This window comes from Gallus gallus, chromosome 4 (genome assembly GCF_016699485.2).
Source record: "Gallus gallus isolate bGalGal1 chromosome 4, bGalGal1.mat.broiler.GRCg7b, whole genome shotgun sequence".
Taxonomy (NCBI): domain Eukaryota; kingdom Metazoa; phylum Chordata; class Aves; order Galliformes; family Phasianidae; genus Gallus; species Gallus gallus.
In genome coordinates, this window is record NC_052535.1 from 83,607,669 (window position 1) to 83,632,071 (window position 24,403).

Genomic DNA, 24,403 nt, shown 5'->3' on the forward strand with positions numbered 1-24,403 from the left:
AAGATACCACTGATCTGGGATGTGTAGGATTACAGGAGGGCAAGGCTTGGCTTTCCAGCCCGTGCAAACTGCCAAGATTTTGACATTTTTTGACTTGGATCCCTCCTCTAGCATTTAAAGCACACTGGTTTAAATCTTCTACTTTTATTATTTCTAAGAATCTCAATTAATTTGCATATACCTGATGGATATGTGCTGTAGATTACATATTCACACGTATTCTATGTATTTACTGTGTATTTTAGTAATCGCAGGTTGCAGAAAGAGTGTTAGAAAGTAGAGCACCATTTTTTTCTTCCATCAGAAAGGTTAAAAGGGGGTATTCTGACAATCCTGAATCTGAAATTATTTCCAAAACATGTTTTTTTCAGTTTTATTGGAGAATTTCCTACCAGTTCTATAATGAAGCCATTCAAAATAGACTAAACAGGCAAAGTATTTAAATTACAGTATTCCAAATGGCAGACACTTCAGAGGGAGGCAATGGTACATGCCATGTGTTTTTTGACACATCTCGGTTCTTCGGTACGTTATGTATTAAAAAACATTTCTCTTTTTTCCACAACACTTTTTGAAGAGGGTGTGGAGCTCAACGGTCCTTTTTGGTCCTTTTATGGTCCTTTTTGCTGTGCAAATGCACTCAGGATGAAGGCAATCACAATTGTCCAAGCTGTATAATTGGTCTCTTGTTAATTAATGTCAATATATATCATTTATTAGTTAATAGTTCTGTCATGATTTTTTTTAATTCTATTTTCTATTGATTAGTCTTTGATTATTATTTTTTTAAAACAAGAATTGGAAGCTGTCTGTACCCACGTGCAGCTTCTAGGAGTGCATAGATTGAAAAGGCATTTCCAAGAGCTGACTGGAATGGGTACATTTTGTTTTTTAGAGTTTTTTCCCTGTCTCATCCATGTTGACATGATTGTCATTCTAATTGCATAATACTGCAATTGTTTGAATTGCAGTTCTCTGTTGCTGATGGAACAGCAGTTCTCCCATCAGGATATGTAAAAGTGTATACAGTTTGGGACGGGGAAAGGAATTTAATATATTTTTATGCAGAACTCATCCATACTCAAAAAATGAGCCAAATTCCATGTGGAAACAGATTTGGCCTCCTTTAAAAACTGGCTGATTTCCCTGGAAAATGTATCTATTTCGGCCAACGCTGCTCTAAACTAACAGAACTTTCTTTGCGAACATTTTGAACCCAAAAAGGCAGTACAGAAAACTTTTCAGGATGAGTTTGTTTGCTGTTTCATCCTTTTTCACTTGTCATCCAGCTATGAATTTGGCTTGGTCTCATGGTAAGCAGCTTCAGTCTTTTCAGAAGTGCAAAACAACTAAAGCCATAAGCTATTGAAAACCTGGGTTTTCATCTGGATTTTCTTCTCATGTGGAGCATGTCGTTGACCATACCATAGAGGTCCCTGGTGCCATGCTGTAACATTCGTTCTGTGCGCCAGAAAAGGGAAGACCAACCCAAACTAACCCCTAAAAACAACTTAGATCATCCTCCTACATCACAGTCAGAAAATTATCATGAGCAAACAATCCAGGCACACTGAAAATGGAGAAAAAACGTATCCTTTTGCTGTTATTGGGAAGCTGAGTGAGTACATTCCTGGGCACCATACTAAAGCTTTCCTGTAGAGTGTTCTCCCCATAGAGCTTATGCCAAGGATGGGTACATAGCTACTGACACGTGGAGTGTTTCGTCTTTGCCTCTGTGAATGCTGAGGGATAAATTCAGGTTTGCACAGTGCCCTCAGGATTCATACACTCAGATCAGGTAGGAACAGCAGTAAGGATGAGGGCACTTCTTCCTTTTGAGAAAGGCTGTTGTGTTAGTAGAGGCTGGGGAATGCCTAATAAACTGATGTTTGTTTTATTTTTAAAATAATGAACTGTCACTCCTTCTTACCTCTCTACCATCCCAGTCCCATCCAATCCCTCTCTAAGCAATTGGCTTTCATTGTCTGGCATCCGTTTTTCACACCCTGACCAGCATGTGAGCGGGTGCTGCTGTCAGAGCAAAGTGGGGTCCCTTCGCAGTACAAAACTGCAGGATGCTGCTGGAGGATCCTCATGCTTTAACCCCAGTGCTCTGTCCCTGTCACCTGACCCACCACAGCCCTCCCCTAGTGCCACCCGCTGCTCCGGGTGTGCCACCTGCTATCAAAATGGACACAACAAAGCCCTCTGGGTCCCAGACAAAGCTGAAGTCTTCAGCTTTCTTCCCCTTTGGGCTGATGCTGAAAGCCGTGAGGTTAAAATGATTTGCCGTAGGTCACACAGCAAGTGAATGGGAGAGCAGTTATTACCATTTCCCCTCAGCTTTAATGCACAGAGTTCAAGACCCACTCACTAGCTGCCTAAAGATGTAAAGAAAATGGTCTTCAAGGATTTATGCCTTCAAAGTGGATTTTAATATATGACCGTATCTTTCCCTTTTGAAAATACATATTAAAAACAACATTATTTCTTTTTTCTCCAATGTCAGTGTAATGGGAGGAAGAATATTGTCATTTGGATCACTCATGTGCTATTCCAGGTTGTCATAGCAATAATATAGGATTATTCTGTTCAATTTTTATTCAGGATTTGCATTCAGTCTTCATATTTAAACTGAAATTGACGATTTTCTCAAGCGATTGTTGTCACAGTTTGGACAAGATACTTAAATAGAAAGGAGTGGCCAATTCAGGTACTTTTTCATCTTTCTGATAATTTATATCTCTTCTTTAGTTTTCTGCCCTCAATAGAGACATCCTGAAGCCAGTTCAGCTAATCAATATATTTATGCAACAGTCAGGAACTGCCATATGGTGACATTCTCCTCTGAGCCTGTTCCCGACTCCTGGCTGGGTCTATTCCTGGATTTACTGAGAAACCTCTGAGAATAACAGCTGGGTGTAAAATGATAGCCCGAGGGTGCTGTCCAACATACACTTCAGATTTCGGATTATTTATATATTTAGGCAGAGTGATAAAGTGGAGCTCGCTCTCCTTATGGTTCTTGATTATAGAAAGCAGGTTTCTGTACAGGCCCACCAAATGCTCTATGATTGAGGGATTGCAACAGCGTCCCAGTGGAAAGTGAACTGGATATAGGTGCATCTACAAAATGAACCCACTGAAACAAAAACCACGCACTCAAGGCGAGGCTTGTCTTTGGTACTGTTTGCTATTGTAAATACTGAGGCTGCTGGAAAGCCCTGAAGTCTTTGATGGTGGATTGATGTTTTTGACTTATCCAAGGTGAACTCCTGAAGAAGGTGGAAGTGAGCTCTCCAGTCTCTCTCATTGTGGAGTTATGTGTTGACTCCATGGCCATTTCTGCATGTGCATAGAGTTGCAAAGTACAAATGAAGCCAGTCTGTGTTTGGTTGCACCTGGAAACCACTTATTTCAAGACCTTCGTACAGCTGCTTGTGTCATTTCCCTATAGCATATATTCTCCAGAACTATGTCCAAAGGCAGTTTAGATCTCTATTAGCACAGATTTTTCCCTCTCAGTCTGTGTTATATCTACATTTCATGGGAAATGAATTGGAAACTGGTTCACTTTCACTGCAATTCAGCACATGGTCTTTGATCCCACCCCACATGCGTTTCTACAGCATGTACAGCCCCAGTGCCAGAGGTACATCTGAACCGACAGTCCCAAATGTTTGTCTTTAGTCTGGGAAAGGGTTGTCTGAGTGAGAGGAGTTGCCTGCAACTTAATCTGCAAAAGGCTTCAAATAAACCCAAGTTACTCCGCTTTGGAAAACTATAAAGAAACTTAAAATTTAAGCTAGTCTTTTCTTAATTGGATGGGTAGTATTGAGTGTAAAGGCATGAAATGATGAGGAAGAGAAAGCAGAGTAGTTTAGATGAGATGATAGGTCACCACGAACAGCTTGGTACTTGGTGGTTGAACTGCTCGTACCTTTTCTGTGAGGATGCAATCTTCTGTGAGTTACTTGGATAGGATGAGGCAGTACTGGTGGGGCTGCATGTACAACACACGTACAGCTGGAACAGATGGCATGACTTGATGTGCTTTGTTTTAATTACGCGCTACTCCCATATCAGTCCAGGGCCTTTTCACTCTTGTAAATGTTTTCAAGCCTGAAGTTGTTGGCACCACCCTTAAATGATCCACATTTCTAGAGGCAATTATTCCCATAAAAGAACGAGTTATATTTCATACCCATAGGAAAAAATGGCCCTATGGAGAGTAGAATATTTTCCTAGATGGACTGGGAGTATGCAGAAAAATATTACCCTAAGATTAATTCATCCAAGGATTTCCAGATACAATTCCCAATTGACTTCATAAGTAAGATGGATTTTCCAGGCAGACAGAGGCCACAGGATGTTTTTACCTGAGTAGTCATTGCTAACAGGTAGATGTTCAAGAGCTGATTGGAAACTAATATTTGATGCATCAAAATAGGACCACAGTGTAGTTTTGTACTCTACCATTTGTGGAAATAAATGCCTGAAATTCTACAGTATCTACTGTCATTTTCCTTTCTTGCTGCAACAGGCAAAAAGAGAGGGGGGAGCCAGTTTTAAACAAGAGTTCATGCAGACCTTTGAAGATTTATGCTGGAAAGTGTTGTGACATTTATAAGGCACGTCTAATCACCTCAGGTGGTGTAGACTAGATACTTTACTGCTGACACTGAGAAATTACAGGAAATATTTGTATGTGGTCATGGTATAGTGGGAGGTGTTAGTATCTCTCGAGGCTGCACAGCCCAGTCAGTAGTTCATGGACATATTGTGGTATTATTCATAGAACAGACATGGGCTTTGAGCTGGGTATCATATTTTAGCTCTCTCTCCATTGCCTTCTGGAATCCAGTTGCTGCCTTAACTTGGAATTTGTCTCCTATTCTCTGCAAAGAACACAGCTGTAAAGAAGTGCAGATCAGAATGAGACTGAGTACCTGGGTGAAATGGTAATCGCTGTTCCTAGAGAATGTTATACCCCATACTTGTTCACCTATCACCCAGGAGCAATGCTTCCTACACGTGCAAATAAGCAAGAAGAATAAACCCAGCAGCTTGTAGTTGGTTCAGATCCTGTGAATTGGATCAGTCATAAGGTCAACATTATTCCTAAATTTTAGGAAAGGATTGAGCCCAGCTCCTCTTTGTCTTCCCTCAATTCACTGAATTATCTCTCTTCAAAGTGATTTCTGAGCAGGAATTTCTTGCTACTCTGTCCTTCAGAGATACAGTGGCCAAAACCCAGAAACAAAACAAAATTAAACAAATTCATTTCAGATTTAAGGTAACCTGTTATAATCCTAGAAGACTCCAAACATAGAATTGTAGAGTCACATCTTGATCTGCCAGCTCTTGCATGTACTTGGAAGGAAATAAGCACCTTCTCCATTTGGGGAGAGTGTCTTAGAGGACTGAGGTCCATTGTCCACTCAAAAGCGTGGTCAGGAGCAAAAGATGAGACTGGAGAAAGAACTACTTACAGTGTATCTGGGGCTGGGTTTAACAGCACCAAGATGAGCTGAAATGGGTTCCTGAGCCACAGGCAGAGGTACAGAGGGTCCAGGAGAGCCTGGATAAGACATAAATATCCACTGGTACATTCAGGGCCTAGATGTTCCTTCCCATTTCCTTCACGTTTCTTAAATTGTCTTTGTGGGACCAAAGGATAGGGAACAGCCTCTTGGCAAGGGAAGCAGGAATGTGCATTCAGAGGTGTTAGCTTGTTAAAGACTTCTCTGAGCTTAGCAGCACTTGCAAACCAAGGAGTAGAAATGATTGAATTGAGAGGGTGTCCTAGGAGATCCCCACTGTGCCTGGCAGTTTATGGGCAACATGTAGCCTCCAGGAAAGTAACCTGTACATTTTGTAATTGATTTAAGAAAGAGTAAGGTTATGGCTCTGCATTTCGAGAGTCATGTTAGGAAACAGATATTGTGATTCCTTTAGAAAACTGCAACTTATTTTGATAAGGACCTTCACTGTTGTTGGATGTTTCTTCAGAACAAGAAAAACAGTTATAGGGCTGAACACATAAGAGAGTCTGTTCCTACCTCCTTCATGGCTGTAGTCCAAACATAGCTTCATCCCATATACATGCCCATATAAACACTAGCACCTTGCTATTATGTAAGTTAGGGAAAAAATTGCCATAGGGTCTCTTTATGATAAATGGAGTTAGAGATAAATCTATGACACAGGTCTTTGTGACCTAAACTACCATCTAGAGGGAGAAAGCTTTGCTTTGTTTGGAGCACAGCTTTGTACAGAGATGTATATTCTGATTTGTATGTATTTCCTACACCTAAGCCAAGACCAGATGAATCTGGGCTAGAGAGCTGGTTCTTATCTTTGGCGTGCATAACTGTCATCTTCTCCATGCAGTCAACTCTTAGGACGGAAGGTTTTATTTATGGTTTCATTAATGTCCAAATATTCTGACGATTATTCTGCTCTAGCTATAGGACCAGCATGTAACAACAATGCTTTTAAAATAGTTTGCTCCCTTAGAATGGGTCCTTCGTGTCCTTCAGTGTGACTTTAGTATGTCTATGACAGTTCATTCCCTTCCTAGAATGCTCACTGTGGCAGCCACTGGTTGTGACAATAGTCTTGGAAATATTAACTGGATGTATTAGAAGAAATTATGTGACACAAGCATTTTAATAGCTGGTTTAACTTCCCATTAGCTCATGCTAGTTTTTAATGAACCAGAGGTGATCTTAGAGCCAAGAGTATCAACACAGCATTAATTTCTTTTCTGTTTGCTCATTCACAGCACACTTCCAAGAAATCCCTTAGGTCCCAACTATTTTATTGCCTGCAAGGCTTTAATTCTGGGATGCATAGGGGCCCTCCAGGCCATGGGACAGCTAGCTGTCCTGATGTGACTGCATTTATAACCCTGGTAGGAGAATACTAATCAGGGGGAAATGCTAGCTTTGGGTGGGAGATACAAGGCAGAGCCCTACAGCTGGTATAAGTGTAGGTATTCAGCCTAGACAGAAATACAGAAGTGTGTTGGTGCTGCCTCTGGGCGTAGGAACCTCATGAGGAATCCTATGTGGAACCCCACACACCCATGCTCAGTGGCTAAGTCTGTCACTGTACTTCAACAACAGCAGAAAAAGCAACTTCCTTGCCCTCAACACACCACACCTATGTGAAAATCATGGTGTCTGTGACCCATTTTGAAACATAAGTGAGCCACTAAGAGACATATACTGCCCTTTTTGCAGTAATGAGGCAAAAACATTCTTCCTCCCAAAAGGTGTGTTTTGTTTTCTGCCAGTTGATGCAGTGAAGCAGATTTCCCCATTGGTAGCAAAAAGGGATGTTGTAATTTCCGAAGTGTTTGGGCAGTTTAGAGGGCTTGGCAGAATGTGGAAACTTTTTTTTTAAAGAGCTGGAGGCCAGAAACTTGCTTGGCTGCATAAAAGTCTCCCCCTGCATCCTCATGTGCTCCCCCAGATCTGACCTTGTGCCCAGGGATGCTGAGGAGCTCTGGTCCTTGTATTCATGGGGAAAACAGCAGCCAGAAGTGGAAAAACACCTGCATGAGGCCCAGCCAGCCAGAGCTTGACTCTGAAGGAGTCCAGTTAGAAATGAAAAGACCTTGTCCTGCCAGTAATGTTCCTTTATGGTCAGACACTTCATATGAACCACGTTGCATCTAATAATTTTCATCAGAATGTTGTCGGGATACTTTGCTATCCATTTCTTCCAATGAAAAATCTACATTGGGTCCACTGATTTTCAACAGCACATTGTCTGGGTACTTACTTTGAAATGCATTTCTGTGAATGAAATCTCAGCAAAATGCTGATTCTAGCACCCCTGAATATTGGCACTGCTAATAACTAATGTCTGAATTTTGTCCCAGTCTAGACCTGGCATGTCAGCTTTGCCTTGAACTAAAACACTCATCCAAGCACTTTTTGTTCTTGCAATGTTGGATTTCTCAACCTAGATTTCTTAGCTCAAACGCTTCTCATTCTTTTTCCCTTCATGCTTGCTTTTCTTTTTTCCTTCTCTTTCAAAGCTTCGTGGCATTTATTTCTCATTTATGGAGGTGTAGTTTACAGATGAGAAGCAAAGACTGTCTCAGCAGAACTTAGTAGACTTGATTTTTAAACTTTATGATCCAGTGTCCTCAATATTATTCAAGAAAGATAATGAAACAAACCAATTCAGATAGCCAGACTTCCTACTACATCTGCAAGCAAACATATTCCCATTGTTATGACTGACACTAGTAATGGCTGTATTACTCTGTTACTGGTTATTTGAAATCCATACTGTTTTTACAGATAGGGTTACTGACAGTCAGGTAAACTGTGAACCTGAAAGTGATGTGGTAGACCTGCCTTCATGTGTAATGTAAGCTGTCTGATTCTCTACTTGCTGATAGTTTCTTAGGCTATGTCTGGGCATTAGTAGTTGGAAAAAGCATTGTTTTTCTTGTTACATCTCTGGTCAGAGTTGCATCTTGTACTATAGACAGTACCATACTTTGATATCTGTAGTATACCTGGCAGCCACAAAGCTGTTATATGAAAAACCTAGAAACAAAATCATCTTTACTTCTTATTTTGAGAGATCAGATCTCCACTTGGATCAGCATAATTTGTTTGAAGTCAACTACTTCAAGTCAACAAAGCTGTGTAGATTTCTGTCAACTGAAGATATGACAAGTAGTTTCTTCCACCAGCTTTAAGCAAATGTAACTATTTTATGCTGGTCTTTCTAGTGTGGAAGCTATTGTAAACCTTTCTGATCCCTCAGTTCAGCATGATATTTCTGTTCTCTTGTGCATAGTGTGCTAAAGACTTTCTGCTGTCTGAGCAAATGTGAGTGATCTGGTGCTCATGTATGACCGTTGGGGAGACTGAGACTACATTACAACTTGCAAATGTAGAAAAATGAATCACTGAATAGCACAGCCTTTATTTGGCAATTAATCAGGAGACAACATCCCTTAAGGACAGAATTAAGCCAGACTATGTATATACTTGTATGTGCACTTCTCTTTCTCTTTATACTTATGTGCAGTTATTTTGCTCATATAAACCATATATACAACTAATTTTATCCTTCTGTGAGTTTGATTTGCTCTCTGAGCAGACAGGTCTCAGACTGCAGAGGGCTGGAACATCTGCAGCTTCCTTTCCTCAGTGACTTGCCAGGTGTTCTGGGGTGAATAGACCAGAGGCTGCTTTTGGTACCCAAGGAAAGGAGGGTCCCAGACATCTATAAGTTGTAGTGAAGCAGAATTTTTCCAGGATAGAGTACTATGTCTCCAGCCAATCCAGAGGAAATGATATAAATGGATGGGTTACAACATCTGCATACCTCCATATGGAGAGAGTACCAACCTTCACAATGTTCTTTTGGCTTGTGGAGAATAGACAGACAATGTGAAACTGAAAAGAAAACATGAGTTTTAGCCTCTGAATAAAAACTGTCAAGAGAAACAGCCATTCTCCATGCCATATTGTCTTCAGATGAAGGTTGGTGGCCTTTCTGAAACAAAAAGTGTACTTTGGTATTGCACAAATGAAAATTCTTTGCCCCGTGTCAGATCACTGGGAGAAATGTCATGTCCTGTGGTCAAAGGAAAAAAAAAAAAAAAAGGTCATACAAATTGACTCAAAGGCCTTTTTACCTCAATAGATTATAAGCAAAACTGTACATTGTGCTGAGCCATTGAGTTCCCAGTCTGAACATTTTGGGCTAATGAGTTTTCCCAAATTCCATCATCTTAGGCACTGGCAAAGACCTTGAAGGAATCTAAGTGCACATCCACATCTTCAGATGGAAATAGATGTCTATGAAAGGTTGATTTGGTTTCTGGCTTGTCAGAGCACACCAAGTTCAGTGGAACCAGAAAGCCTGCCATCTACCCATCAAATGCATTCCAAGTGTCCTACCTCCTCACATCTCCAGATGTAATCATTGACTGATGTCCAGTGTAAACCACTAATCAAGCAATTACTAATCAAGTGTAATTTGGGTAACCTATTAATCAAGCTCTGTATTTCTAAAACAAGATGTGAGAGGCTACAAAGCCTCCATGAAGACTGTAAAGGAGAGTGCAAAGGCGAATTAATGTGCATATATTTGTTTTCTGTTGATTCCTGATTGGATGGTGTCAGCTTAGTTTTTCCTTTCAGTTTCAAAAAGGATGATTTGAGTCTAATGTTTTGAGCACTGAGTTTTACAGGCTTATAAGAAGACTCTCTTGATCCACTCCAAAGAGTGTTTTCTGTATTATCAGTGAAGACTTTGAATAACTTACTTATTTTAGACTGTTTACTTGAGTCAGAGGTGACCTCTCACAGCTTCCCAGGCATCTTCTGGCTGACCATGTAGCCTGGGATGGCCAGCAAAACAGCATGTGCTTCTCCTGGCTTAGCAACAAGTAAAACAAATGAGAGACTGTAGAAGGTGAGGAAACACCGGAGATCAGAGTCGGGCTGGTGGAGCTGGAAGTATCGCAGGAGCATGCAGACAGCAATGAGAAGAGGTGGAACATGATAAGGGACATGGTAGAGCTGCTGTTTTTGCTATGGGATGGTTGCAAAGGACAGGGCAGACGTAGTCATAATATCTGCTGTGCAATGAGATCAGGCAGTGATTGCAGTGCAATGCTTCAAATGAGGGCAGCTAATATTTAGCACCTTCCCTTGCTGAGGCTCTCACTGCTGATACTTGGATATCTGTTCAGGTCGGCTTGTGCATTGAGAGATTTAATATCAAACGCAGTGTGAAATTCAATCTCTCCTGTTAGACGAGCCCTGACAATGGAGCTGCCATGTGCTTGGTGGGTCATGTCAGCATTAATTTACTGCCCTGGGGTGCTGTGGAAATGTCTCAAGACTGTCACACTCCCACACTGTTGAGCTCTTGGCTTAGATACAGTGACCAGGCAGAAGGTAATCACAGAGACGGGGCCTTTTAGAGGAGAAGAAAGCATTCAAAAGCAGCCACAAACACCCTCCAGTATTATTAGACCTGTTTGAATGTATGTGGAATGAAACGTTACTGACAACACAGAAAGCCACAAAATGACAAAAATCAGACATGGTGAAAGAGAAATGTGTGGGACACTCAAGGAAAAGAGGAGGGAGGGAAGAAGTATTATCTCTAAGTTATAATCAGGGGAGACTGAAAGTTTTAGAAGTGTCAGATGAACCCCCTCCCACAAGCGTCAAATCCACTTAGACTGCAACAGAGGAGGATAACTTATTCTGCCTCTTTTAAAGCACACACAAAACTTAAATGCATTTGGATGGAAACAATAATTTTAAAAGAGGAAATAATCAGTAGCTTCTTTCAGTGAGCCCTTCTTAAGCCCCCACCCAGCAGTTACTGGTTCTTTTTTTTTGATTCAAACTGATCTTTCCACAGCTCACAGCACCTGTGAGGTTAATTCTGCTATTTTAGTTCCATTTCCTGCTGAACATTTTGTTTCATGTATTTCAAACAGTGCAAGCAAAGAGACCCTGTGTTCCTTATAGCAAAGGAGGATAAAGACATTAGAACTGAAATAGCAGGACACTATAATTAAAGATGGAATGCAGATTCTGTATGGTGCATTTTGGTAGGCAGACTTCATAGAGTTAATCTCTCTTACACTGTGTAAGCTCAAAGACCCAAGGGGATTTTCCTATCCCCACACTGCCCCTCTCTTCGATTTGAAGATGTCTCATTTCGAGCTCAGTTCTTTGACACTACATGAAAGTCTATGTACTCCTCTATCACAGACTAGCGGTCTACATGGGAAGTCAGACTTAAATGGGCTGAAGACTGAGAAAATCTTTCTTTCTAAATAGTACAAAAGCGAAATGCTCATTAAAATAATGTATGTGCAGAAAAGCCAGTAAAATAATGTAATAAGGGTGATGAGCCAGGCTGTAAGCTTATTGAGTTGTCTAAAGTAGATAGTCTTTGTGATAGGTGTCCCAGATGGGTAGTCCAGCTTCCATTCTCTGCTGTCAATCAAGATCATGAGGTCTAGCTCAAAGGCAATCTGATAGGCACATAGCTGGGGTACTCTCTTGCCCCTACTCCCATGAATTGGCTGCAGAATGTGTGGGTCACCTGCTGGACACAGGTGTTGCTCTCCAAAGCAATTCCCCAAAACCAGTGCTACAGGATCTCTCCAGTCATGCAAATTTGTCTCAGAGGAACAGCAGTACTCTGCAGCTGACTGATGGTAACTCTACACTACAAGGTCATTGTGACCCTATCTGATGTCCTCCTAAAATTTTCAACAGCATGACTTTCTGACTTTCCCAAGATTGCAAGGGAAACCTGTGGCCCTAAGGGTTCCATTCTGGAGTAGAGTCTTATGTTAGTCCCTAGTTTCCTTGAAATCTCATAAAAAATGAGGCAGCTCACTGATGGGTCCTGGTGAGAGCTTATATTGGTACAGCCTCAGGTTGGAAATTATCTCACCGTCTTTATCCACATCTAAACGTTTGCCCCTCAACCTAAGCTAGTCATGTATAGTCCTGCTATGGCCAGTAAGGGCAGACACCCCCAGATGGCAAATCATCCTAACCTACAAGAAACATTATAGCTGCTGCCTGTCTTTCCCATGGGCTACAGATATATTGGATAACTGGTTCAGGCTAGAAAGCTAAGGATGACTGAACTAAATCCTAGCTTAAGCCACAGAGTCTTCAGTCTTCCCAGCAAAGCTGCTTTGGCTAGGTGAGAGCAGCATTTTCTCTAACACACACATGCACTGAACACTTGTGACTGCTCTCTGGGTAGCCCTGAGATGTGCTTCTTGTTTCTCTGAGATGCAGCAACCTTTAGATGAGAAGGCTGTATCTCAGGCTGCCATTCCAGCTTTCCATTTCTGCCACAAACAGGGCTGTACAGTGTTGAGAGGCTGTACTTCTGGCTATGAGATGCTGTAATTCTTGTTTTCTGGGCTGTGTTACTGGGGAAGAGGTTTATGGAGGAGGTGTGCCTCACTCTCTTTTGGCACCTGGTGCTGTCAGGCCTGGGAATGTTCTGATCCTTGTTATCAGAGTGTTCCCTGGCCTTGCAAATTACTGGGTAAAATTCTATAGCTCATAAAGGAAGTCATACTAAACAATCATAAAGTCTATACTGTCTAAAAATATATAGATATCTATATCTATATAGAAATCTATACTGTCTATAAAATATATAGATATTTTTCCTCCTTATACAAGCTTTACATCTGTTTGCTCCTTCTAACTTTATGTAATTTGGACCTCCTGAAACCATGCTTTTCAGGTCATTGCTATGCAAAACTTAGGAGTCACTCCTAATGAGAGTTTACTTGAAGGATCAAGGTCCAGTGAGAACAAACTCTTGCCATGCAGGAGCGAGAAAGTTATAGAAAAACAAATGTGGGCCATAAGTCTATGAGGGTTCATTGTATCCTGTACTGTGTATAAAATAACTTTCCCATATGAGCGCCTCAGCCCTCTAGTTTTCCACTGGCCTTAAACAGCATTTCAACACCCACCCCCTCTCCCCATTTTGTTCTTTGCACCGTTCAAATCCCAGTGCCCTGATGTGGCACTTTTGCATGCAGTTCACAGCTGAACAGGAGGTGAAGTCGTAACCCAGTGCATGGAGAGCTGACCCCCAGCCATCTCTGCAACTCTCCAAACACCTTTTCCCTCTTCCTTTCCCCTCCCATTCTGCTGTGCATGGAAAGGTTTTGTCATGGAGGACATTCATGAGCAGGAAGGAAGCAAGGAACGTGGGCCAGGAGCCATTGCAGCCACCTGCTTGGACAGTCACATCAAAGGGCAACCAACCAACGCCCCAACACACAGTGACCCAAACTGAGCACATCTAAACTCCAAGATTGCCCACTCTTTGGGGCTAAAGACAGAGGACACTGCCTGTACTGCATCTGACCCTGGAGCTGGGAACAATGTCAGCCATAGGGTAGTGCCATGCCAATAGTGTGCTGGATGTGCTCTGCATTGCATTACATCTGAGGCATGCCATTCTTCCCACATACATCGCTGTACCCACCCAATAATAAGAGGCCTTGGCAGCCTGCCCTGCTGCTCCAACATTTGCATCTTTATCCTGAATTAAACTCCAGTCCAAACTCTGCTAGCATTCCTTTTCATTATTCCTGTTTGGAAGAGGAGTACCCTAATGGTTTAACACCTTGGAAAGACTCCTAGGCAAGTGTCAGCACAACAAAAGGGATGTGGGCTTGTTGCTCCTGGTTTAACCCCCATTGCACAGGTTAAGACCAGCAACAAAAATACTCTGACAGAGACATTAGCTCATGATAACAACCTCAGTACTGTGCCAGGCACTCTGGAGGAGTACTTTTCTGGCTGCACCCATGCACTGATGTTCAGGCCATGGATTTCATAGTGCAAAACCAGATTTTCAGAAGAGAATGGCCACTTGCAAGGAGAGGGATGAAAGGCTGCTTGTGGGGGAGTATAACAGAAAGGGAGTGGAGGATTCTGTGTCCTCCTGGGGAAACAGCAAAGGGGACACTGTCACTCCTGAGGAAAGACAGGACAGACTTGAACTCCTAAGGTTCTTTCATGTACTGATCACACTTTCCATTAACCATGCAGATACTTTGCCTTTATAGTTGATTATTTCAAAGTTGCTATTACTGACTTTGTATGGAGAGTGTAACCTAAGTCTGGGACCTACCTCAACATCCTTTCTGTTTGGGGTATGACTGGATAGAGCTCAGCAATTTTATGTGTGAGAATATCAGAAAAATGGCCAATGTGACTGGAATGTTGTACCCCATGCCTTTATGGACATCACATTGATCAACACTGGATCTGCATTATGAAATAAAAGTGGTAAGGAAATGAGAAATGTAAAACAGAAATCCCTCAGGAAATATTAACTCCTGTGCATGTTCAAAATACAAGAGAAAGGTGTCTCCTAACCAAAACAGTGTATGCATTTATTCTAAATGAGACTAAATACAACTAAAAAAGTTGGTTCTTTATGTTAGGGTATTTTAACTGGAGGGGCTTGTTCTTACATTGAGGGTAGACTGTTTCTACAAGACCTTCTTCTGAGGTGTGTTGAATGGTGATACCCACTACAGTAACTGATACTCACCATGGTCTAGGGTTCCAGAAGGACATGACTGAGGTGTGCCACGACCTTTTCTTGATATATTCGGAAAGACAATTTATTTAGAACTGAACTAAGACATTGAGAAGGACTCATGTGCTACCTGAGGGGCAGGTGAATGCCATATGAACAGAGTGCACTGCATGTCAAATGAGAGCATCATGAATCTGTGAGAGCCTGTTTGTATGAGCTGGGTGTGTTTGAGTTACAAGATGCAACATTTGGCTCTGGATCTAAAGGTAATCGTTTATTGCATGTTTTATGACTGTTTACAAAAGTGGCTTGAAGAAAATAATGGAATAAATAAGATGTTGTCTTTCCCCAGGTTTTCAATCCATTAACTTGTAGCTAGACTAGAAATTTAAGTCATTGTTATTTATATTAGAGAAGCAGCTAAGGATACATTGCAAACTGGAGATCCACTCTGCATTAAGAAAACTGCTGTGTCAGGGTTTGAGTGTGGGACAAGTGTTGTCTTGATCCCAAATACAAAATTGTTCAGGACAGGTTGGTTAAACCTGTGTTTAGAGCTTCCTACAGGCCTTGTAAGAACAGGCCTCTACCCCTGGCTGTATTGCAAGTGTCTTGTGTGCCTATAGTCACTCTAACCTAAAGGTTTTGAGGGTATTTACACACGCATACAGAAAAAAAATAATAATAATAAAGGAGACTGTTATGGTCTGTTTATTTAAAGGATTGTCCTTTTTTGGAAACATAGATCCCATGGTAGATTTAAATGCCATAATGTGGTACCTAATTTCTACTGTATACTACTATGAAAAGACACTTAGGGTCTGGGTCAGCCTGTGCCTCCGTTTCTTTAGTTCAGGTAGTACAGCACTGCCTTGTATGGGAAAACTTCAACACTTCCCACCTATTGGGATCTGCAGTCTTCAGTTAGTCATTCCAGTTTGCTATGAGAGATTAAATTCAGGTCCATAATGACTGAAGAATGTTGTTTCATTGATATTCAATGGCCAATTGTTTGTTTAATAACCCCTAATAACACTTGCTAGTGAAGCTCCATTCATTTTACTGAAAATACGTTTGTGTTCAAAGAGCAAGAGAGGGATGCAGAAATTCTGGACGCTGCTCACAGCTGTCCTGCATACTTCCTGCACAGTCTGGGAGAGGATCTGCTCGTCTTGGGGTAAGTTGCTTCACCATTTCATTATAATCCTATCCTCCTATTCTTTGTGTTGCCTATTGAGTTTGTCAAGTCTCTGAGGCAGGAAACATCTTTGTGATGTGCATCACAAGGCTACTGTCAGGTGAGGAGCTTCTGGGGAGTGAACTCAAAGACATCAAAACCAGAAACTTTGTCAAGCAGAGAAATGAGGGTAGCCAGATCCTGAGTGAGCAGGAAGACCGAACTCCTCATGCTGTGATGTGCTGCCGTAAAGAAAGGAGATTGTCTGGGAGCTTGCCTTGCCAATGCTTACACTCTACCTGTTCACAAAAGATTGTATACCATGCTCTAGGGCTGGCAGGCCAGGGCTTATCTACTTAAGAACAAATTCTGATGGAGACTGGATGCCACTTCTACGCCTCAGGCTGCTGTAAGTTAGTCTCCTTTGGTAGCAATTCTCATAGGATCCATATCCAAGGTAGAGTTGTAACTGTCCTGAAATGTAGAATCCATTGCAAAATCTGCAGGCAACGGTGCTGGCAACTTAGGAGTTGCCTCTGGGCCTGGCATGTGCTTAAACTACTCATGAGCTATCTGAGCTCCTCAGCTTGATTTCCATCCTTGTCTGACTCATCTTTTATTTCAAAGATTGTTTGCATTTTTATGCCTCTAAGACTAAGTCCCGTGGGAATCCTTCCCAAACTCTCTACAGTGACCTCCTGTACTTCCAACACATAACCCTCAAAAGAGGTCATTTGATCCTCCACCACAAATACATGAATCAACACCTTATGCTTTTTTGGGACTTTTGTTTAATTTCTCCCCCCTAAAAGATTTATAGAAAGCTTTGCTTTTGACAACACGTTACAAGTCATGGTTCAAGTCTAATCGACTTCAGGATCAGTTTACTTTTAGGTGTCAGAGGACAATATGAGTCCCGTATTGCAGGAGACTACCAATTACATCAAACCCAGCATCAATGAAGACTTCATTTGACCATGAAAGTCTTTCAAGACACATTTACTTTGCTTATGGGACTACATGAGGGTCACAGCAAAAAATGATTTGCCTAGAGAACTGCAAGTTCTTTCCTATGCACATGGAGCAAGTTGAGATCAGTAACAAGTAAATAACTTCTGGTTTCTCCTGGTATTGCAAGATTCCTTCAGGCTGTCTGGATAGCTTCAAGAGATATATCAAATATCCTATCAGTGTGTTATAGTAGGACTGGAGAGAAGAGATCAGAAGAGCATTTTAATAAAGCTTAGCCAACTCTTGACTTAAATCATCATGCAGTTAGCTACAGATGTTAGCTTAGCCCCAGCCATTTAACTAGCTCAACACCTGCTATCCAAAAGGCATCTCATTTTATCTAGTAGTCTAGAGAGATGGATGCCTCACAGAAGGGTAACAGGATGGGGTGAAATTTCTTCTGAAGGTACTGATATAGCCTTCTTCTGGCCCCATGAGGAGGCCAGGGGCTCACTTAGAATTGATGTTTATTTCTACTTGGATGAAATTAGTTCAGTCCCACTCTAACTATAGGAGGGCAGGTTATGAAAGCCCTATGTATACTTCAGAAAGTGCTTGTGGATCCAAAAAATGCATGCATAGAAATTCCTAACCAGTATCCAACAAAGCCAAAGTAATTTTTACTTATCTGAGGTTTCAAAGTAAGCCATATGTCTGCGTTTGCACAGACACTAGTAATTAAGCCTAGTTTTTCAGTAAGAACCTGTAGTGGCACAGGCTGTTGGTGGAAAAGTCATTCAGTCTTCACTCATCATACTTTCCAGGTAGGTGATACCTCCTATAGTTAAAGATCACAGCACAGAGTTTGCGATACCAACAGATGCATAACTAACATACAAGAACTAGAGGCCTTTGTGTATTTATGTAGTCCACTGGCTTCCTGTGAGATTTGTCTGGACATGTACCTGATACTACCTAGTTAATCGTCAAAGAATGCAATTGCCCCCAGAATAACCTGATGAAATTATTATTCCACTAAAATGAAACGGATATGCTGACCAAAGTCAGAGTACTCCTTGTACCTCTAAATCACAAGACAAGTACCTTACCCCTGAAGTATATAGAAGAATGATAGGCAGGTAAATTAACAAAAGCTTTAAAAAAATATTTAGAAAACTCTCCAGGATGATGAAATATGAGTTTACAGGGAGGTCTGGAGACAAATGTCCATGCTGGTCCATTCTGCTGCTTTCCTCCTCCGTGAGATGTGGGGCACATACTTCTGCCTCATAGCAAGGAGGAACAAGAGGCTCAAGGAGGACTCAGGAAGTGGCTCCAGCCTTTCATAATGTTTCAGTGTTCTGTGGGTCTAGTGGGAACAGATGGCTATTCTGGGCTGCTCACTGGGAAATGAAAGGATGTCAGAGCAACACCTTCAGCTCCTTGGTGAAAACTGGGGTGTCTCATACTCCTGTCTGATGTGGTTTGCACTTTACCAGAAATGTTGCAGCTGCTGGACTCAAAGAACAGAGAACTCTAGATGTTAGGGCAAGAAAACATGAGTCTTGCTGATTTGCAATGTTGCTCCATCCTGGGTGTTATCCTGAGAAACTGAAATTCCTCAGTCCCGTAGGGCTTGTGGTGAGGTGAATGGCAAAGCCTCAATCACTTCAAGAGAAACAAAATTGGGCTTTTATTCAGGTAGGTGTTTTTTTTTTCCCCTCTCAGAAATGCTATGGATCCATATCCTCTATTGTAATCAAACTGTGTTTTTTATACCTGTCAATCATAATTTCCCTGCACTGGCTCTGGTAGACAAACCAGCACGCTCACACAGATCCACAGTCTTAAAAATGAACAAACAAACTAAAAAAAGCTTACTTTCTCTGAAATCCCTTTGGCCAGGCTCCTTTTATTTAATAGGAAAGTTGTGATACAGTGCAACAGTACATCATGCATGCCAGAACAAGAAGAATGCCACTTTTGTGTAGGTAGGGAAATAGTTGTGATGTACAAAAGAGATATTGTTTTTTCCATCACTTTGGCCAAACTTTACACTTAGCTTCTCATGTCGGGAGAGGGTGTGACAGCAGATAGGATGTAGCCTTTGAAACTCCATCTCCGCAGAGAAAAGACAGATGGAATCCAGCTGGCGGATATCACACACGTTTTCTGTTCTCCCCGCTATCACAGATCTGATAAACACAGAAGAATAACACGGCTTTATAGAATGCAGATGAACGGAGGAGCCTATCTGTATGTAAAAAAGAAGGGCCTCAGTTGGCTGAATACTTATTTCTGCTAAATGAAAGTTAACTCCCACGATCTCATAAAGCGAGAATCTACCTGCTCAAGGCACAGATTTGATTATATACTATTCAAATTTATTGACCTCCCATGGTTGTTGTTACTCTGATCTCATTTAACATTGTGTTGTGTCACACTCGTATTAATAGCAAGGAGAAGGAATGGAGGCGGAGGATGTGCACAGTGAGCTCACCAGCTTGTGTGAGTCTTTGCCTCTGAGAGCATGACTCGTAGCCTGTCGTGATCCAAAGCCTGTGCTCCAGTTTTTAAAATAAAATCTTAGAAACCTGGGAATAATGTACTAAGATAAGTGTTGTCTCATAATGGGAACCAGGAAATGGTAGCTGCACATACCTGAGACGGAGAATGACTCATTCCACGACCTCCTTTGGCTTCATGTCCTCCTGTAACCTCACCTTTCCTACTTCAGACAGAGTTGCAAGGCTTTGTTATCTAGAGGACTTTGTGATGTGATTTTGTGCTCCCCAGCAAAACTACAGCAATTAATGAGAGGCCTAATTAAGAATCTGCTGTCACACAAGCTATTCCTGTTGGCTTCTTCGGTGCAGATAGTGGATCAGATTCTAATATATTTTTTATTAACATGGTGAATTCTGATCTACTTTCACCAAGTGAAAGCAGTGTTGCCAGAATGGAGAGTGAACTTGTGATAGAAGGAAGCATCTTCTTTGTGTAAATTTCCTCCATATCTGAAAGAGCTGACACTGACATCAGTTTCACAAAGAGGTAAATTTTAAGTGTATATATATATAATAAATTCACCCCCATGATGGCACTCAAACATCTTTCCATTTTGCCTTGTATAAGTTACAGTGAAGCATTCCTCTCCTTCCCTGCTGTTCCCATATGGATGAACAAATTGGTGCCACCCGAAGAAGTCCCAGTGGAAGCAGCCTCTGTCAGCATCAGCAAAAGTTTAAATTACACCTTGGATGGCAACTCTATGCTTAGCCCTCTGCTTCCATTGAAATCTATTTATAATTTGTGAGGTCATGGCCATAAGCTTTCCTCCTCACAGGGAGCAGTGAAATCTAGTTTCAAAAACTGTTTGCACTCTTGAAAGATGCTCTGAAGTGCACATGAGATCAGAGTTTGTTACAGAAATGTGGGCTATTGGATTATTGTCTACAGTAATGCCTACTTCTTCTGCAACAGAGCACATAGCTACCTTCTCTTAATCCTAAATTTTTACCTCTGGCCTTCATACTGAAATTCTGAGTTTGTACAACTGTAGCTCCAGTGCCTGCAGAGAGGTCCTTATATGTCCAGTGTGAAGCACGGAGGTTGTCTTACTGAAGTCAAAGTTCTACATGAAGTATAAGACGCATCTTGCTGAATCTAAGCCGAAAGTCCCCAGTGCCTTTGCCTCCTCTTGCACACTGGAAATGCCTCCTTAGTTCCAGTTCTGTTTTTTTTATGTAGGACAGCAGCACCTACTGTACTTTCCAACTGATATCTGTAAAACAGAAATCAAGAGAGGTCTGCTTCTCCCTTGAAGAATAAACAGGTTTCTGCAGATTATAGGTTTCATCTCTCTGATAACACGATAACCCCAGAAGCAGAAATGGGATTAGAAATACATTTTTAGTGGAATTTTTTCTGGTATCTTTTCAATTTTGTTTCGTGTTTCTTCTATTAGTATAATGACCTTCCTGACATTATTTTCCTATTTTCAGCCAATACACCTTGGTTATAGCGCTTCTAGAGAATACAATAAGCTAAGGGCTTTGGGAACACTCCGGAGCTGTGGATAGTTTCATTGTTTTCACATTAATATTTCAAGGTATTCTGTTTATCTTCCCTTTTGACTCTCACTTTTACCCACATTTGATTTGAAATTTCTGAGAAAGAAAAGGGCAAAATAAATAAATAAGTAAATAAATAGGCTGAATTAGTAATGTCTCTTAATGTATGGAAGGGTATCTCAGCAACATAAGTTCTGCAGAGGGTCTTCTTTTTTGGTTCTTGAATTAGATGTTGTGCATCATTTGGGATACCTGAATTCTAAATGTCCCTTCTATATACATACACGATACAGAAAAAGAAAAGCCTGACATAAGCCTGTAAGAAGTAAATTTGGTATTTAAGAACAATTACTGAATAGTGACTGCAGCAGACACACCAAGTCACATTTTGAAACAGTGATTGAGCACCTGGTGGGAAGGCAGGGCCAACCCAGGGGAGCTCAGGTGCAAGCAATGCACCTGAGTCACCAGAAAGGTTGGAGCCAGGATCCAGCTCTTCCCAGACCTCATTTAAGGGTTGGCAGTGGAGGCAAGGGTATCTTGCTGGAAATCTGTGTGGTGAAGTACAGGCTTATCTGTTCCTATATCTGATTTGGAATGTTTATTAGCTCATGTTTCATGAAGTACCAAGTTAAAACACTGAAGTTTTCAAACTAAAATCACAAGATTAATGCAATTGTGCTGCAGCCAACAGTTGTGCTGTTTCCTCAAGGAAACAAGAGGCTAAATTTGGCTTTCAAGCCCACTTTGTCTGTGACTCACTTTTTGCACTCACAGCTGTAACACAGGGTAGATGTCTTCTAAGAAACCTGCCCAGCAGTCTGAATCTTGATCCAGACTCATAACTGCCACACATGCACCCCTTGCCACAACCCGCAAACAGCAAAGAGATCAGAAAGTGCAGCAGGATGAAAATAAAATGCATTAACGTTCTGAGTAGCCTAGAAGAGATCTTATCTTGTTCTTATGCAGCACATAAAACTCACCATTCACGTCACCTTGAACCTTGATGATTGTTGACACTGAGAATAACAGGCTCTACCACAAACAGTTGAGAAGCAAATCAAGGAGATGGGTGAACACACGGGAAACTCATCTCCCAAGCATTTCATCTTGTTCTCTCACAGAATCATAGAACAGCTTAGGTTGAAAGGGACCTTAAAGACAATTGAACTCCAACCCTCATCATCAAGTTCCAACCCACTCTCCGTAAACTGTGTCCTTCCGTTGGTGGCATGAAGCTGCTACAAAATCCTTTATTGTTGAGGAGATAATATTGGGTTGATCTATGTACTCAGCAAACTGGAATCAATCCACTGGGGGAAATGAGTTATCTGGTGGAGGCTGGAAGCAGTTGAGTTCATGGGGTGGGATCCTGGCTAGAAATACATTTCTAGTAAAGACTAATGATAACTGATAATTCTGCTAAATATGGTGGAGAAAACATAGGCCTGATGAAAGTAGAGCTGCATACTAGATAAGTGTAAAGTAAAAGCATTAACCTCCTTCATTACTATACTGTTCTCCTTGTGCTTGAGAACACAGATGATTGTCTGCAGAAGGCTGATGTTCAGGACTCTCCATGCAATTTGGTGGAACAGAAGAGGACAAAGGAGAGATGATGACTACTCAATTCAAGCAGTCAACCTCCGCAGGAAGTACTGCTGGAGCTGGTCACATGAAAGATAACATCTTAAGGTCAAGATAGGGGCCTATACTCTACTCCACTTCACCAGGACTTTACCAGGGTTTCATGTTTGCTAATGTTTTTCTCTGAAGGTTTGATGACATTATGCATTAAAACAAACAAACAAACAAACAAACAAACAAAAAACTGTGATCAATCAGTTTTGACTCACCTCTCACCATTGTGCTCTGTGTTCACACCTTGTATGCATCAGTGGTCTATTAGTCCACAGACTGGTGGCCTCTGGGTCACTAGGAAAGCAGAAGATCTTTTTGAAAGCTATAGATCAGAATCCATTTCTGAACTGAGCAAAAGGTCTTAAACTCCATGGACACAAATCACAGATTTTCGCCTCAACCTAGGTAACATTCATGTTGGAAAATGTGTTCCTTTAATGCTCTAGATGCGTACACACATGCTTTATAAACAAAGGTATGACTTATGATTCAGTTCCTACATTTTTTCACCTTCACGGGTCTTCTTGTGCATTTTCCCAACTGTGTGTTTCACATCATTTCAATGCCACCAATCTGGTTACCACCACACCCACAAGAAAATGCCCATCCATGTAATATTCAAGGTTTGTTGTCAAATCTAGGCTTTAGTAAATAGTAAAAGGATGAGAATTGTGGTCCTGAGAATTTCTTCTTATCCAACATAGTCCATAGCATATTCTAAGCCACAGAATGGGAAGCCTCATTGCAACACTGGCTTTTAAAACTGGGATTGGAGTCCCACAAAATCAGTGTCCTGTAGTAGGTATTCTGCTGGGATTCCCATTTAATGTCAGGTAGCAATACCAAACTGAATCAAATTTCAAATGATATCACTCTAAATCAACATGATCTCCCCACAGAAGTTTGGAACTAGATAATCTTTAAGGTTTTTTGAAGCTAAGCCACTCTATGACTCTCTGATTCTCTGATTCTAAATATGAGTGAGGACACTGGCATCAGTGCTTTGACACCGCACCTATAAGCAGAGAGAATATTGCTTGCTTATGTCCTCCATTCAACTCCTTTCTGTTTTCTTTAAAGGTTTCTAATCACTGTATTGTGGAAGGAAAGGGGAAACATCATAGTCAGACACAAGGTGAGAGTAAATCATGCCCAGGATTCAGCAGCAAGTAACTTGTCAACCTGACTGCTTCTTCCAGACACATGAAAAAAAGGAGAGGAAGAAAACATAGATAGTGGAGGGTCCTTTAATCTATCAGAAAAAAAACATCACAGGAACCAAATTAAATCCAGACTCATTCATACGAAAAATAAGTTAGCAGCTAAGATGATTAAACATTTGAACAAAGTACAGAAGGAAGTTGTAAAATTATTCCCTGTGTCCTGGTGTCAAATCCAGACTGTATACTATCCTGTAATGTATGCTTTGATCAAAGAAATTCTTGGACTTGAC